This window comes from Helianthus annuus, chromosome 12, assembly GCF_002127325.2.
Source record: "Helianthus annuus cultivar XRQ/B chromosome 12, HanXRQr2.0-SUNRISE, whole genome shotgun sequence".
Lineage (NCBI taxonomy): Eukaryota > Viridiplantae > Streptophyta > Magnoliopsida > Asterales > Asteraceae > Helianthus > Helianthus annuus.
In genome coordinates, this window is record NC_035444.2 from 18687341 (window position 1) to 18704556 (window position 17216).

Here is a 17216-nt window from a genome sequence, read left to right on the forward strand (position 1 = left end):
ATTTGTCCAAATAAGGCTTGCAAACGCGATTCATGAGATCCATGAATGCGGCAGGTGCGTTAGTGAGCCCAAAAGGCATCACTAGGAACTCGTAATGACCATAACGAGTCCTAAACGCAGTCTTGTGCACATCTTCTTCCTTGACCTTCAACTGATGATAGCCCGACCTCAGATCAATCTTAGAGAAATAACCTGCTCCTTGCAGCTGATCGAACAGATCGTCGATCCTGGGCAGAGGGTTCCTATTTTTGATAGTAACCTTGTTAAGCTCTCAGTAATCGATACATAAACGCATCGAACCATCTTTCTTCTTGAAGAACAAGATTGGTGCTCCCCATGGGGACGAACTAGGCCTAATAAAACCTTTGGCTAGCAATTCATCTAGTTGCGTTCTCAATTCCTTCATTTCTGTTGGTGCTAGTCTATAAGGCGCTCTTGCAATTGGTGCAGCTCCTGGAATGATGTTGATTCTGAACTCCACTTGTCTATCTGGTGGCAAACTAGGTAGTTCTTCTGGGAAAACTTCAGGGTATTCCGATATAACGGGAATGTCCTCAATCTTAGGCTTCTACTCATCAACGGTTACCTGTGCCATATAAATGACACAACCCTTCTTCAAACATTTGGATGCCTTTAGCATAGACACTTGCTCAGGAAATCCATGATGAGTATCTCCCCGAATGGTGAGTGGCTCACCAGATGGAGTCTTGATTACTACTTGCTTCTTGTTGCACACAATTTGGGCTTGGTTATGCGATAACCAATCCATACCCAACACTACATCGAAACCGGCTAATTTAAACGGAAGGAGGGACAAAGGAAAAGAGCAGTTCCTAACGGATATAACACACCCGTCTAATACAGTCGACACGGTTTCTATGGTTCCATCAGCTAATTCCACCTCATACTTAAGGTTTTAACAGGCATTTTCAACAATTCACAAAACTTATCATCTACAAACGATTTATCTGCTCCTGAATCAAATAATACTCTTGCGTAGATATCATTAATAAGAAAAGTACCTGTTATGACATTATCGTCCTGAATAGCTTCCTTTGCATCCATGCGGAAGACCCTAGCATTGGTCTTCTTTCCCTCATCAGCCTTCTTTGCAAGCTTTGGGTAGTTGGTCCTCAGATGCCCCTTTTCATTACAGTTATAGCACGTGGCATCCTTTATATTCTTACAGTCCAGTGCCTTGTGGTCCAATAACTTGCAAATCCCACACGCTTTCGACCGAGATTGGGATCTTGATTCAAGCCTGCACCTCCCAAAGTGGTGCTTCTTGCAAACTTTACACTTGGGTTTATCACCCGTCTGTTGATCATTCTTCTTGAATCCCCATCCTTTCCTGTGGTCGTTGTTTCCCTTGCGCTTCTTCTCTGAGCGTCGCGAACCGTCATCTTCTCGTTTTCTTTTCTCGGCATCCGCAATTCTTAGCGATCTCTGTCTAACAGCGTCCAGCGTGAGGGACAGAGATTTGTCGGCTACTGATCTGAATGTAGCAGGCCTGAGAGGCCTTGACACTTGCTTTTATTTCTGGGGCCAGACCCCCAATAAAACGAGCTATCCTCTTCGGTTCAGGTGTCACAAGGTAAGGAACTAACCTTGACAGGGTGTTAAAGCTGGTAAGATAAGCCTGGCAATCCAGGTTCTTCATAACCAAAGATAGAAAATCAGACTCTATCTTCTCAACCTCGTGTTGCGGACAGAAGTTCTCCTTAATGAGAGCAACAAATTGATTCCAAGACATGTTATATAGTGGAATCTTTCCAGTAGCCTGAATTAATGACCTCCACCAGGCCAGGGCTTCACCTTTAGAAGACTGGGATACAAACTTCACAATGTCCCTCTCTGCACAACCACTAATGTCTACCACCGTGTCCATCTCGTCTAACCAAGTCATGCAATCTACTGCCCCCTTCTCCCCAGTAAAATCCCGGGGCTTACAAGATACAAAATATTTAAACGTACAAGACTTGGTACGTGGGGCATCATCAAACTCAATCTTCTTATGTGGAACACTGGTATGATTCGAGGAGTGTCTATCATCGAGGAGTGTCTACCAACAAACAAAAATCAAAACAATGATTCTTGAAAAAACTGGGTTTGGCTCAGATTTTCCGATAATCAGAGGCTGAAAGTGGGGTTGCACGTTCAAAAACCTACCCACCACCATCCTTGTCGCGCCATCGTCATCAAAATATGCGTTTTTTTTTTTTGCATCATCACCGCCACAAATCCATAACCACACTTCAATCGTCCAATATCAAAAACACAAATCAATCCAAAAAGATTAAAAAAAACACCGGCACCAACGGGCACCATCGGCACCACGGGGCACCATCGGCAACACTTGCAATCGGTCACCTGTAAAACAATCGACATCGAAACCTGTAAACAGTCGACAAAAATGAATTGTTGCTACCAGAATAGTATAGTCCTACACTTTATGTTATCACTCATAACAAAAATACTTACAACCCAATAAGGCATGTTATGAATAGTCTCACTAACAGCAACCCAGACGACACCATACCCAAAGAAACAAGCAAGAACACCCACCAAAAGAACAACCCAAAAGTGGGTATTTATTAGAAGCAATACCCGGTAAAGTACCCAAATAAAAGGAAAACCCGGCAAACAATATCAAACAAACATGCTGTCAGATCAAACCTATCGTCACCCACCACTGCCGCCACACCACCAAACCCGCCGCCGCCAACACATCGCCGGAATCTGCCTTCCCGATAACGACATCGCCACGACCACCGACTTCTGAACACCCTACGCCCATCACCATCTTCCGCCACCGACCACCACCTCCCCACCAACGTCTTCCCCACCAACACCTCCCCATCCTTGATGTGAATCTGGTCGGCGACGGCTTCAAGCAGAAGAAACAGAAACGACATAACACCACAACTCATCACAGCGATGATGGCGGTGGTGGTGATGTCGCCAGACGGGAAACGATTGAGAAGATGAAGGTTGCCGCGAATGGGGGCGGCACAATGAAAGGAGAAATATGAAAGATCTGAAAGCTCTGGTTTTTGAGATGATGAAAGATCTGGTTTTTGAAGATGAAATGAGAGAATGAGCAGAGAGGTAAATGAAAGGAGAAATATGAGGAGAGAGACAATGTTAGATAGATTTAAATGAAGAGATAGGGTGCGATTTGACATTTGGGGTAAATGACTAAACTACCGCTTTTTCTGATTGGTTGAGAGTGGTTTTCGTTGTTCTTACAACTGGGGATGGTTTCTATTTTAGCGGTTTCATATATATATATATATATATATATATATATATATATATATATATATATATATATATATATATATATATATATATATATATATATATATATAGGGTTGGGTTCTTTTCAGAACCCATTTATATTCAGAACTTGCAGAACTAATGTGAACCATTCATTCTTTTTTAATATTAAAATTTAAAAATAGATGAGAAAGGGTATAATAGTAATCTACTAAATTGTTTCTCTCTCCTATTAATTAATTAATTAATATATTATATCTTCCTATTGCATTTAATTAGTTTCTCCTCTCTCCTCTCCAATTTTTATGGATTTACCACTATGTTAAAGATTAAACTGTTCTTCCATCTCTTCACGTTCATGTTAAAGAATTGATCTCATTATGTATGTAAGTTTTCAATCTGAATCTTTTCAATTAATCTTTTATTTACTTGTATGTAAATCATGATAATGACCATACATTTTTCAAAATGATAGTCTATTCATATGCATATATGTAAATGTTTAATTAACATACTTGTAGGAAGAATGTTTACATATATGTGCACATTCACATTGATCATCGATTTCTTTAAACTAAACATGTAAATGTTCAATTAACATATTTGTAAGTGGAATATTTACATATATGGACACATTCGCATTGATGGTCGATTTCTTTAAACCAAATGTCTATATACATATATGTAAATATTCAAACCAGTTATATATGTATTCAAATTGGATGTCTTGCATACATATAAACGTTCCACTTGTGTGTAAATATAATATCTATATATATGTAAATATTTAAATTGAGATCATAAATATCTTTAAAATTAATATGTTTATGCTGATTGTCTATTTATATATGTAGATTTTGATATTGTAACTTTCTTATGCAACGAACATGTAAAAAAAGTCACGAAGAAACCATAAAAGCAAGAATTAGAAAGGCTAGTCAAAATATGTTATGACAATCCATTGCTAAGAATAAAATCACACAACGTATCAATCGCCTTTATCCATTTTCATTTTTGCTTGCAATTAAGCCTTTTTACATGCTAAAACATAAAACCTATTCACACGAAATGATAAGAAGAAATAGAAGTTGGATTACATTTTTTTAAACGGCATGGAACGACGTGCCAACCATATATGTTGTTTACATATGTGTAAATATAATATTTACATACATGTAAATACTTAAACTGATTATCGGTTTACTTAAACTAAATGTTGAACTACCATTTATGTAAATCTTTATAAACAATTAAACTAATCATTTATTTGAAATTAAATAATAAATAAAAAATAGATGAACTCTAGAAAAAAATCATGAGCATAAAAGTTCGATGACCTGATTCAAATAATAATAAAAAATTAATAACAATGTAAATTACATGGATTTTTGGTTTGTAGTTACAAAAGCTTTGAATCTCAAATAAATAATCTCCTTAAACAAAAAAGTTAAAATAATATAACAAGTTACATGCTTGTTTTTTTCTTCCTTGGAGGCATGTGAAGCTGGTCCAGCATCATTAACGATGCTAGAAAAACTTAAATTGCATATACACATCATCTCTCTGCTTCTTCATTTGACGGCGATTCAATACGCAACATCTCTTTCACAAATAATTTACATTCACTGGTTTTTTAAATTGATTTGGAACCAATTAAAGATTGAAAGAATGAATATTGAAGATAGGATGGAAATAGGACTAGAGTAATACCAAAATAACGTGATTTAAGGGAGGATGAGTAATTATAGGAGATGTTAATTAAAAATTTAAGTTAAAGTCCCTATAATACCCTTAATTTTTTTATTTAATCTCCCTACTTTTAGATTTAATTACCAAGTTAACATTATACTTATGAGCCATTGATTAAATCATTCAATGGTCTAGATCAGTTCTGCAAGTTCTGAAAATAAAAATAGTTCTGAAATGATCTTGACTGTATATATATATATATATATATATATATATATATATATAGAGTGGGGATCCTACGGAAAGTGTGTTTTTCCTAAAAAGTGTAAAAAGTCATAAAATACAATAATTTCAGGCATAAAACACACCTAAAACTCACAAATAATAGAATGAATATTACTAAAACACCATATTCAAACTCTAATAGTCCATAAAAACTTCAAACACACCATCGTAGAACTATGAATATAAAACACACAATGCTAAACAACATAAAACACAATAATATTTGTCATTCCACAATCAGAGCCTTAACATCTAAAACACAACACAAAACCCACATACATGATGTTTTAGTAATCTTCATCATATTATTTGTGGGTTTTTGGTGTGTTTTATGGTTGACATTATGGTGTTTTATGACTTTTTACACTTTTTAGGAAATTTGGACTTTCTGGCCAACTCCTATCCTATATATATATATATATATATATATATATATATATATATATATATATATATATATATATATATAGGGGAATGTTCATTTGAGAAGAAAATTTAATTGAGAATAAAAAGAACAAAGGGTAATTTTGTAAAACATTAAATAGTTTTTCACTTATCTCATTTATTATCATTTTTTACTAATTAATTAGTCATAAAGACTATTATCCTCCACACTAACTTTTTTTGTCTACACACATCAAAAAGTTGTCCTACATATTTCGAAATTCATCCTACACGTTGAAATTTATCTTACACATCTCGTAATTTATCTTACACAACTTCTAATTTATCCTACACTTTAAATTATTTTATTTTATTTTTTTGAAAAAATATATATTTTGAAGATAAGTTACAAAAAATTTAATGTATTAGTTATTAAAGAGGAAGACTACAAATTAATGACCTATGTAGATTTACCAATGTATCCTTATAATAACATTAAATACTTACATTAAATGAAGTAAAATAAGGCATTCTTATTGGTTGAAATTTGCTCTTTTTTCTTCTTACAAAAAATTTCTTCTCATTTGAACTCTCCACTATATATATATAGGGGAAGGTTCAGTTGAGAAGAAAAATTAATTGAGAAGAACAAGAACAAACGGGTATAATTGTAAAATATTAAATACTTTTTCATTTATCTCATTTATTATCATCTTTGACTAATTAATTAGTCATAAAAACTATCATCCTTCACACTAATGTTTTTTTACTACACACATCAAAAGTTACCCTACACCTTTCGGAATTTACCCTACACATGTTGAAATTTATCCTACACAACCCGTAATTTATCATATACACATTGTAATTTATCCTACACTTTAAATTATTTTATTTTTTTGAAAAAAATATATTTTTTGAAGATAAGTTACGAATTTTAATGTAGTTAGATATTAAAGATGAATACTACTAATTAATGATCTTTGTAGGTTTACCATATTACCCTTATAGTAACATTAAATACTTATATTAAACTAGTGGGGATGCCCGCACGTTGCTGCGGGTATTTATGTTTGGAAGTAAAAATTATCCGCGGCCACTTAACCTAGGTCGTACAGTTATTCCTATACTTTTAAATAACCTGGTTCAAAGCATTATGCTGTTAACTAATAACCGCGGCAAAGGTAGTATAGTAATTTCACATAACCATTTCATTCCATAGTTTGTCGGCAACGAGCTTATCGGAAGGTGAAGAGGTCCATTCCTGGTAATGGTGGAGGCTACCAGGAAAATCGGTAAAAAGCCTGTCAACTCCTATCGTGTTTATCTAGTAATCAAATTCCACATAAGGGTCTTGACTGAAGTTGAAATGCAAGTACCGGTCTTCATTGCGAAATGTGTATGGGTGCACCTGCAAGTTACAGCAAAGAAGTTAACTTTGACTTTCTTAGGTCAAACAGAGAAAAAGTCAACTCCATTTGTTTATGAATTTTCAAGAAAAAATTAGTACTATTTACTATTATATCCCTGTCAAATATCTTGTGTTTATTTGCACATATTGCTTCAAAACTTGTATGCGGTGTAAATTTACCTTTCTATCCATCACATGTGTAACGAGCTTGAATCTCGGTTAGACAAAGTTAAATCAGCTACATTGGTGAAATCACCATCTGAAGAACAATGTGTCCACTATATTGATCCTAAAACAGATAAATGGAGTTTCTTGATGTTCTTCTATATATGAAGTAGCACAATTACAATCATATCTATCAAAGAATTAGCCAACCAGCATAAGCAATAGTAAACAAACTTACATATTTTGTATACATGTATCCATCCACCTGTTCGAGATGTAGGATTATGCTGAGGTGGCACGCACAAAATTGACTATTGACTATGTAAGGTCATGCATCCAAACACTTTGCCAATATGAAAACACGAGAAACTTTGCTTGGTAATTTATAGTCATCGAGAGAAGATGGATCAGATGACAGGTCATCAGAAGTTGACCAACGGTACACACCCCGTTCCTGTTGACTGCTCAGTACGGTGTTGTCTAGTATTGTCGCCACCAAGAGTGTCACCACCATGTTCATTGATAGAAGCGCGTTCATTATAAAATCAAACTGACAACAAATCATTACAGAAAAATAGATGTTAGATATTCACAACATTCTACATTCCAATATACTGAATAAAAAACTTATGCAAATAATAGGCTCGCGTAGGGCTGTAATCGAGCGGAGCCAGCTTGAAGTTGAGTTCAAACTTGAGCTCGAACTTAAACGAGCCAGCTCGGCTCGGCTCATTTATTTTGTCGAGCTGAAAAGTTGAGCTCGGCTCATAAAATGTTCGAGCCGGCTCGTTAATTTTTTTACAAATATTGATAACATAAAAAACCAAAAAAATAAAATAAATTATGTATTATTTTTTTTCTAATATTTTAAAGATGTATTTTAAAAGTACTATATGAATAATTTTTGTTTATTTTCCCATATTTTTATACGTTATTGATTAACTAAACTCAAAATGTTTTCACTTCAATTAATCTATATAGATTAAAATAATTTGAGCCGGCTCGCGAGCTCCCAAGCAGAGCCAGGCCTAGCTCGAGCTCGGCTTGTTTACAAATCGAGCCGAGCCGAGCCGAGCCGGCTCGTTAAATTTTTTACAAATATTGATAACATAAAAAACCAAAAAAATAAAATAAATTATGTATTATTTTTTTTCTAATATTTTAAAGATGTATTTTAAAAGTACTATATGAATAATTTTTGTTTATTTTCCCATATTTTTATACGTTATTGATTAACTAAACTCAAAATGTTTTCACTTCAATTAATCTATATAGATTAAAATAATTTGAGTCGGCTCGCGAGCTCCCAAGCAGAGCCAGGCCTAGCTCGAGCTCGGCTTGTTTACAAATCGAGCCGAGCCGAGCCAGCTCGTTGTCGTTGGCTTGAGCTTTTTGAACACCCCTAGTCGTGAGCCAGCTCAATAAGTGAAGCTCAAGCTTATTTTTAAGCTCAGCTTCGGGCTCAAGCTTATGTTTAAGCTCAAGTTTGGGATCAAGCTTTTTTTAAGCTCGGCTCGATTCGAGCTTTTAGCAGGTTGATCTCGAGTAGCTCACGGGCGGCTTGGCTCGTTTACATCACTAAACATACCTGCTTATTTCCAGAGTGAATTGGCCCATCTTGTGCTGCCAAGTAAGGAATGAAGTAACCAGGAAGATTAAGGCGGTTTCGGGTTGATACTGTTGAAAATACGTGGGGTAAGGATAACCCTATAAATAGGGATACACCAACTATCATGAAATTTCTGAAGCTTGATGTTTAAACCTAAACCCGTTCTGACCCCACCCAACCTGCCCGCTCACCAAAATTCTACTTCTTATCCAACCAGCGGGAGGATATGTTGCTAAAAGGATTTAAAATAACTTAACGTATTGTACCTGAAACATTTCTCTGAAGCATAGCATGTAACATTTAGAACTACAATTAGTATTTGTAATCAGTTTTAAGTAACTACATATCCAGCCCTACCCAGTCTATTAAGCCAGTAGAAATAATAGCATGTTCTGACCCAAACCCGCTACCAAACCTCCACCCATGGACTAACCTCAAAACCGTCAGAAGAAAGGCATGCAAGACGGCCGGCTTGAGCAATGGTTGACGCACCATGGAAGCCCGTACAACTAATACAATTAATGGAAAAGTTAGCATATATAAGTCATGATGGATCTTGCGCCGCCATTGTAACTTTAGACCTAAATAAGACCGTGCACAAAAATTAAGATAAAGTAGAGGACATATGCAAAAAATTTTACTGTCTTTTTAGGGTAACCAGATCATATTTAGATAACTGGAAACAGAAACGTTGATAGCACGAACGATTCAAATAGAAAAACTCTAAAATGAAAAAAAAAATAACAAATACATACGAAAAGTAAATCAAACACATACGTGAAGGCATGAAATGTGGAATTGTGCACCATTAGATACAAATATGCCATCTTCGTCTATGCCAATGATTGCATAAAACCATGAAGCAAGTTGAGCTCTTAGTTGCTGAACATATAAAGAGCACTTATATGTTAATTAACTATCATATTAAATAAATTGTGCCACCTTGTTCAGCTACGTAATCCCTGTTAATAACCAAAATAACAATTGTAACCAAAAAACCTATCAAATAGGTATACCTTGCCACTTTGTTCAACTTCATAAAGACCATAACTCTCAAAAGTAAAAAACCTAATTTCAATCTGACAAATTACAAACCCTAAATTTACAAATTTTACGGTACCTTGGATCTCTTCCCTATAGGAATTGGAGATGAACAAGATGAAAGCATGCTTTTGGATGACAACGAACTCCACCATTATCAATCTGTCCTCAGCGTACATGTTTCCTGTTCTTGATGACTTTGTACCGATTGATTAATCTAACCTGGTGAAACTGAACGACACCATTTGCTTAATAGTCGGACGATTCATTTACAGGCTGTAATGAATTTGCATAGGTGAAATACCTAGTCTAACCCTGCAGGCGTCTTAAAAGGGCTGTTGAGTTCCCATTGTATGGCTTAAACTCTTTTGTACATTCTGTTTAACAACTTGTATAAGTGGTAAAATTACATCTTTATCCATCACTTCTCCTTTTTAATATATTATAGATGAAGTAAAATGAATGATTTTTATTGGTTGAAATTTCTTCTTTTTTCTTCTTACAAAAAGTTTCTTCTCATTTGAACTCTCCACTATATATATATATAGAGTAAGGTTAACATACAAAAAGCCTTATCATACATCACGTAGGAGACAATGGTAACCGTTGGATCAGGGGTATAATCACGCATGGGACCACATAATCACGCATGGGACCACATGGGACCACATAATCACGCATGGGACTATAATCACGCACGTTCTATGATAATAACGCACGTTATATTTTTTGTCATGTATGTTAATGTAGGTTAAGCCCTGAAGTACATTATACTTTCTATATATATATATATATATATATATATAGAGGGAAAGGTTAAAATAGAACCACCTTGAGTTGCGAGAACCGCGAGAACTATTTGATCCGGCGCGATTTGGGCCAAAATTTTTTTACACAAACGTATATGAAAAAAATATAAACACATCTGTAAAAAAATTTTAAAAAATTGACGAGGCGGTAGTTTTGACTCATACAAGTTTTTTTTTACGACAGACGCAAATTTTGGAAGAAAATAAATATTTTTTTACCCCTCATGTAAATTTGGGTGTGCGACATTTTTTTTTTGTCAATTTTTCTTATTTTGCTGAAACAAGTGATTATTTTTACGACTTCTGTGAAAAAAAATCGGAAAAACCTTATGGATGGCCTAGTTCTCGCGGTTCTCGCAACTCTTGGTGGTTCTCATTTGAACCAAAGCCTATATATAAGAGTTTAAATTTGGACGCTAAATATTGTGAGAACCGTAAGAACAAATAAAAAAACGCGAGAACTTGGTCAATAACAATTCAAATTCAATTTTTTTACACCGATCATTATTATACAATGTTAGAAATTTAATTTAAACATTTAAATTTACGTGAATTCATAAAGAAAGAAAATTTACACATGTAAGTTTGTCATTTACACATGTGTAAATTTGTTATATTTATACATGTGTAAAAAATGTAATAAAAGTGATTTTGAGAGAAGAAATAAATTATTTAATGTTTTAAATCTTTTTTTTTTTTTTGATGTTTTACTTCAATTACAATGAGGTTTGTGTTAAAAAAAATATTGCGAGAACAGTGATAACGAATAAAAAACCACGATTATGCAATTTAAGAAAACAACCAAAATTAAAAGTGTAACTGAAATTCAATGATTAAATTAAAGATCTAAACTATTTTATTGTATAATTACAATCCTACCCGTACAGCAGATTTTTACGCCCCGTTTTTAACTTTTTTTACGTCTCGGTTTTAAACTTTTTTACGCCGTGATTTCGGGTTTACGAAATTTTTTTACGCCAAATTTTTTTTACGACAATTTTTTTACGGAATTTTTTTTACGACAAACAATTTTTATTATAACAATTTTTTTTTACGACAAACATGTTTTTACGACAAACATTTTTTTACGACAAACATTTTTTTACGACTCAGTTTTAAAAATTTTATTACGACAAACATTTTTTACGACAAAATTTTTTTACGGCAAAACTATTTTTACGAAAAAACTTTTTTTTTACGACAATTTTTTTTTACGGCAATTTTTTTTTACGACAAACATTTTTTTACGACTCGGTTTTAAACTTTTTTAACGACCCGGGTTTAAAACTTTTTTCACGACTCGGGTTTAATTTTTTTTTTTTTTCGACTCGGTTTCAGAATCTTAACAAACAAACTCAACCAAAATCATGACTCATAGATGTCTCTAATAAGTACTTATCATCATCGACTGATATATAAAAACCAACAACAAAAATCAAAAACCATTTGTGGACTCTTGAAAAAAACAGGGTTTGCTCAAAGTTTCCAAATATATCATGGCTGCAAAGTGGGGTTACGGGTCAAAAAACCTACCATCCACCATCTTTGTCACGCCATCGTCATCAATTGTCAGAAAACAGAATGTTTCGAACTATCACTGCCAACTGAATTCCTATATCTTTATTTTCAACAGAAAAGATGAATATACAAAAACAAAAGATCTTTCAAAAAATAATGGCACCACCGGGGATGAAACAAAGACCATCGGGGACCACTGGGATGAAACAAAAGACCACCGGCACCGGCAAAATAAGAGGAAACACTAGTTATATTTCCTTGCCATGATGATGGCCCGACTTGATAATCGAAAACGGGTACTATGGGCCATGTCATAGTATCAGTGAATGCACACGTACTTGGGTCAGATAGGCCACTTTAAGAAACAGGCCAAATTAGTTTGGGTCAGAGTGGGTTCACAATGGATAGAAAAGAAAAAAATATCTTAAATTGTGACTGATTTATAAGAGAAATATTTCACTCCATATATTTGAAAAAAAGAAAAAGAACCTTGACGAATACATACCTAGGTGCATAAATGGAATATTAACATTCTGCAGAACTAAATCAGCACCACTTCTAGTAGGGCCACCGAGCAAACCCGATGTAAGAATCGGGGATCCAAAACCCGACAGATCATCCATCAGTAACATCCTATCTAAATTTTTAGGCTACACGCACGTCCTCCCTCCCGTTCCCACCTGGCGACGACAGGTACACCATACCGCCCGCCCCCCCCCCCGGTCCCGGTCCCCGTTCCTTTCGTCGGTATTCAGACGTTGGTGACGGATCGATTTGTGGGCCCCCATAATGAAAAGTTACCGTTTAAAAAAAAATTAAATTTTCTTTTTTCAAAATAAAAAACAAACGGTCATATTTTTAAATATATATATATATTTCATTTCCATTTTCACCTCCATTCACAAATCTAACCTAAAATTTCATCTCTCTCAATTATTTTTTATAAATCTTCTTCCCACTTTTATAAACATCATACTCTATAGAAAATGGAACACTTCAACAACCCGAACAATCCGAACAACCCGAACAATCCCAACAACCCGACCCAACCTAATGTTTTCTCGGTTCCGGGATATTATCCGACGCTAGAACCGAACCAAATCTCATATCATGAAGAAGCATAATATTATTTAAGTCTATGTTTGTTTTTTTAGGTTTATGTTTTGTTTTAAATTTATGTAAGGTGGTTTTAATATTAATGAAAATATTTTGTTAGTTTATTTTTTAAATGTAAAAAAAATAGAAGATTAAAAAAAAATATAGAAGATTAAAAAATATATATAGAAATGGTGGGGAGGACTATGACTAGGACTATCCTCCCATACCCTATAGTTTTGGGGGATGGACCATCCTTGGGAGGACTATGACGTGGCGCCTACGTGGCGGATGGTCCTCCAAGGAATGGATGTCACCATACCCTCTAGCCTTAAAAAATTGTTGCTTCAAAGATTCCACTAGAGTCTGCACACCACACAAAAAAAGGAAAAAAAATATAAATACCGCTATTTAATCACGCCCACCTCTACCCCACCAAACCCCAATGCCAACGAAACCACCATCACCCCCACCTCTACGCCACCAAACCCCAAGGCCACCATCAAACCCCAACGCCACCACCACCAACAGCGTCGCCCCCACCTCTGCCCCACACCATCACAACCAGTCACAAAAGCCACCACCACCGGTAAGTGAGCAAGAGAGAGAGAAATAAAAGAGATCCTTTTGGCAATCACTGCCTTTAATGGAAAGGGATGCAGCGAGTTCATCAACTCTGGGGCGGCGGCGAGTTCATCCGGGACGGCACCCCTGTTTGGCAACCTGTTTCAATTCTGATTATTTTGAAGATGTTGATGGTGAACGAGTTTGAGAGAGAGAAAGAGATGAGATGAGGGATTTCAATTTTGAGGGTATGATGTGACAAAAAGTCTGAAGCCTTTAAATACGGACAGAGATAGAGAGAGATATGACATTTTGAGTAAATTACCAAAACAACCTTTAGGTTTTAAAATAATAGTGTATAGGTGTCATAATCTGATTGGTGATGAGTTGTTCTCGCGGTTCTCGCAACTGCGATGGTTTTCATTTGAACTGATCCCAATCCATATATATATATATATATATATATATATATATATATATATATATATATATATATATATATATATATATATATATATATATATATATATATATATATATATATATATATATATATATATATATATATAGATATAGATATAGGATCAGAATTTACGCCCGGCGGACATCCTTGTGTTTGGATGGGAAGGGGGAAACACGCTTGTGTAGATCTAACTAGAGTCTCCCCCCCTTGTCGGGCTCAAGGACAAGGGTTTTGTCGTAGGGCAAGCGGTGCTCAAGGCAGAGGCGAGCAAAGTGGCAAAACATGAGAAAGCCTGCCTGGAGAATCAACATGTGTTTGTCCCGTTTGCGTTTGATACTTTTGGTGGTCTCGCTCCTAACGTTGTGCGACTTTTGAATCGGGTTCAAAAAGTCGTTAATAGTAATTCTTTGTCGCCAAAGGTTTCAAACTTTGTATTTAGTAGAATTGGTTTTTATATTCAATAGGGGGGTGGCGGCGCAACTTGTTGCCCGACTACCTGCCATTGCTTTGTAATTGCCCTTTTCCGTATGAAATGATATTGTTTATTCAAGTTAAAAAAAAGGATCAGAATTTAGATAGAACAGTGAAAACTGTGAGAACGGTGACAACGATTTTGGTGGTGACATGTGGCATTGATGCTAAATTACACAAAGGGGTAATATTGTCAAAAACCCATCACATGAACTGGTTGTTCAAATAAAACGCCATAAAACACCCGATTCAGAAAAACGACATGAAAATACCCAGTTAAAAACGCCATAAAACACTTAGTTCAGAAAAACGACATGAAAAAACTCAGTTGAAAACGCCATAAAACACTCAGTTCAGAAAAACGCTATTAAAATACCTAGTTAAAACGCCATAAAAACACCTAGTTCAGAAAAACGCCATGAAAATACACAGTCTAAAACGCCATAAAACACTCAGTTCAGAAAAACTACATAAAACCCAGTTAATTTTTTTCGAAAAGTATATCATTAGTATACTCGTTGGAAAGATAAAAAACGCTGAGTTTTATGGTGTAATTTTTTTCAAAAAATAATCACGTAAAAAAAGTTATTGTCGTTTAAATATAATAGGGGAAAATGGCATGTGATTAGCATGTGCATCTTTGTTTGGATCTTCCTATTTTAATTTTACCCCTCCTGGTAGTTCCAAGGCCCCTATTATTTACCAAAAATGTCAGCGCATCAATCTCAGCCACAAACCACTAAGATCTTCTGGCTGAGAATCGTTCTCACCATTTTCACATTTTGAGGCGTTCTCTCCTGATCCTGTCCCTATATATATATATATCTGGAGAGGATCATGAGAACTAAAAAGCTTAAAAAACATGCCACTTTTTTTACAATTTTTTTTATAATTATATGTGTACTTATGTGCGTTTAGGAATAGGATTAGGTTTTGAGTGGAGGAGGAGAGTTTTGGGTTTTTTTTTTTTTTTTTTTTTTTTTTGGGGGGGGGGGTGTGGAGGGGTTTAGGCTTATAATGGGAGTGGGAGGGTGAATTTAGGTTTTTGGGAATGGGGGTTTAGGTTTTTGGGGGTGTCAGTGGGGGTGAGTTAGGTGGTTTGGGCTTTTCCGTATTATTACACATGTGCAGTATATATCTAATATTAATAAAAGAATCAATTTAATGCCATATGGCATTCTCTCCATCAATATTATCACCAAAATGCCATGTGGCAATTTCTTATCCTAACCTAATCATAATAAATAATAATAAATAAATATAAGAACCATTATCCACATTAATAAATAATTCTAAATAAACTCCATCTCTTTCAAAAGAAGTTGATATATCATGATGTTTGGGTTAATAAATTATACTACATCATATAGAAAAAAAATATAAGAATTAATTTATCTCTTGAATATATTGATTTTACATATTAGAGGTCAAGCTTATCTTCGACTCTATGACATACGATTAAGGGTTATTATATTTTTTAATAGGTTTGTATTTAATATGAATATCCTTTATCAAAAGCCTTTTAATCGTTATTTATTTTTATCTATAACAAAACAATTATTATTATTATTATTATTATTATCCCCATTTTAATTATTTTTGCATTATTATAATAACTTATTTGTTAATAGAACACCTTATTAAGATTATCATATATATTTCTAAAATTAAATGATTTAAACTATTAATTATTGATACAAATGTTAAAATTACAAACAAAGCATCAAATCTAATTTAACTTTTAATATAGGATTATTGTCACGTGTGACTTTGTCCTTAAACCTTACAATTTAGACTTACAATATTTTGTAATATTTTTTAATCCTTATCCTTACTAATATAATAAATTTAATTCAAATATGTTAATAACCACATTAGGATGCACTATTTAATAAATATTATCAGATAAATACAATGTATTTTATTAAATATTATCGTAAGATAAATACAATAATCAGATCTTTTTTACTAAACCATCCTTACTTTAATACTAATTGGAAAAACACAATAATTAGATTATACTATTATTACACTTTTTAAATTATGTGATCTGGAAGAAGTATGATTTACATTTTTTAATATTTTATACACGGGTGTGTAACACTTATAAATTAAAATATTATTTAATCTAAGTTTTTTGTTTATATTTAATCCGTGTGATACACGGGTTTATACGCTAGTATATATATATATATTGAAATGTTTTTATACATAAAATGTAGCAAAATTTAATAAAAAATTGTAAAAAAATTGATATGTTTTTTAGGTTTTTTAGTTAATTTTTGATTTTCTCATTTAAAATAGTTTTTCATGATTCATCCCTTATATATAGTTTCTAAATGTCCTACTAATTTAATTTATCGTTCAGAATTTTTCTAGTATTACATGAGCTAATGAATTGCTTCATAAAATTACCTAACCAAATAACTAAAA

The 17216-nt window shown here is 34.0% G+C and overlaps 1 long non-coding RNA gene across 2 annotated transcripts; it reads right to left on the minus strand.

Moving 5' to 3' along the window:
- Window positions 1–6833: 6833 nt before the first annotated feature.
- LOC110894431 lies at window positions 6834–9555 on the minus strand. Of its 2 annotated transcripts, none has more exons than XR_002566318.2 (5): window positions 9256–9555; window positions 8802–8890; window positions 7452–7763; window positions 7229–7337; window positions 6834–7048 (listed from the first exon to the last, which is right to left on the minus strand). It is a non-coding gene; the product is annotated as an uncharacterized LOC110894431 (long non-coding RNA). The 2 variants fall into 2 exon arrangements; XR_004874532.1 differs by having other exon boundaries at window positions 7479–7763; window positions 9256–9549.
- Window positions 9556–17216: the final 7661 nt, after the last annotated feature.